We start from the raw sequence: 1,795 nt of genomic DNA, 5'->3' as shown, positions 1-1,795 counted from the left end.
GGATGTATAAAAAAATGATGGAGAATAATGAGGCATAGAAAATAATGGAGAGAAAAATAAATCAAGAAAAACTGAGGCAATAATGGTGTAGAGTATATATTTTTGGGAAAAAGGAGGTATAGAAAATGATGGAGAATAAAATAATTAGAAAAATAAGGTTTAGAAAAACGATGGAGAGAATAAAAAAATGAGAAAAATGAGGTATAGAAAATGATGGATAGAATAACAATTCGAGAAAAAGGACGTATCGAAATGGAGTGAATATATTTTGGGAAAAAGGAGGTATGGAAAAATTATGAAGAGAATATAATATAAATATACAAAGCGGGTATGAAATTAAACTATTGATTCAGAAAAAAGTATAAATGATATCAAAAATCGGTTTAGATATATTTTAAGATCAAAGTATATTGATTTGTTAAATGTTTGATCGAAGGTGAACGGTTGAAATTGACCAAGTTATGTAGTAAGTTTGATGTAGTGGAAATATCAGAGAATGGGCGTCCTCCCATTGACTTCCATTGTGAAAAAATATATTTAAAAAGTTGAATATCTTAAAAAGTTGAAAATATAAAAAAACTGGTAGTGCGCGATTCCAATGGTAGCGCGGGATTCCAAGATAATATGAACATTACATTTAAAAGGAGTCTCTAGGTGAAAAGTTGTGTAAGGAGTAGGTTCCCAAAATTTGTTGAGAATAATAAAGAAATACAGAATAAAGCCTAAGAAGAACAATAGTTGAGTGCTGCATGCAGTACTAACCTAATGATTATAATGATATTCTTTACCACCAGTAAGTTTAAAGTTTCCCACACTGCCGTTTTCATTGGCAACAGCAGTCGGTCGCGCAGATCTATTTGGCATGAGTAACTTAGATAACCAAGCGGATTGGCTGGATTTATTTTAATAACTTAAGCCTACACCCATATTGGTAAATCAATTGCTGTCCAATAGACTTAATGAACCAGTTGAAAACTATCAAAATGGTCTCAGAAGTCTATCAAATTGGTACACAAGTATTTAAATAATGTTAAACTAACAAAGGATAGTTAGGCTATTTGGATCAATACGTTTAAGTAGTAATTTGTGTAAAGGCTGGGTTGGTTGGGTTGGTTATTAAATAATGGTGTTCAAGATGGTGTACAGGATCATCTGATTCTCTAGTAATCTACTCTAAAAAAATAAATTCCTGCTGACAATGCACCCTTCTTGAATGCAGATTGTCCCCTTCAAAGCTGAAACCAGAAATGTCCTTATATTTTACCAACATCGAACAAAAAACTCTTAACAAGAGATGAGAATGAAACGACTCAGTCACTTTTTTCTCCCAAAGACATTATTTTAAATTTGGTTGACAGAAAACTTAAAGTTAGGGACACATATTGGAGCTCTTCATGACAAGCTTGCCCGAGACATTAAAAAGCTACAAATGGCTGCTTTATTTCCCCAATAAATAAAAACAAGATATCAAACAGTCTTTATCTTCACCCATCTATCTGAGGGTTTGTGCTAGGTTTCAAGCGGTTAACTGTTAGCCTGACACGGAAGTCCATCTTGTGGGTCTAGATGTACATGCTAGCTGTTAGCTGTAAGCTGAAGTCCATCCATCTTTTAGGTCTAGAGATGTACATGCTAGCTGTAAGCAGTAAGCTGAAGTCCAGCCATGTTGTGGTTTGTGCAAGCCGTTAGCTCCACACTGACATCCATCCATCGTGTTGGGTCTAGATGTACATGCGAGTTGTTAGCCATTAGATTAACGCTGAAGTCCAGCAGGTCCTGCTGGCAGCCAATCCTG

The 1,795-nt window shown here is 34.8% G+C and overlaps 1 protein-coding gene across 1 annotated transcript in view; it reads right to left on the bottom strand.

The window, feature by feature from the left end:
* Positions 1-417: 417 nt before the first annotated feature.
* Positions 418-1,795, bottom strand: part of LOC130373690 (radixin-like) — a 17,123-nt gene continuing 15,745 nt past the window's right edge. Inside the window, exon 15 of the mRNA XM_056580313.1 lies at positions 418-1,795. This exon is cut by the window's right edge and continues 484 nt beyond it. The gene's annotated coding sequence lies outside the window, so the exon portion shown is untranslated.

Source organism: Gadus chalcogrammus, chromosome 20, assembly GCF_026213295.1.
Source record: "Gadus chalcogrammus isolate NIFS_2021 chromosome 20, NIFS_Gcha_1.0, whole genome shotgun sequence".
NCBI classification, from domain to species: Eukaryota; Metazoa; Chordata; class Actinopteri; order Gadiformes; family Gadidae; genus Gadus; species Gadus chalcogrammus.
Note: the sequence above shows the minus strand (reverse complement) of the source record. Positions and strands in the feature narration are given on the sequence as shown.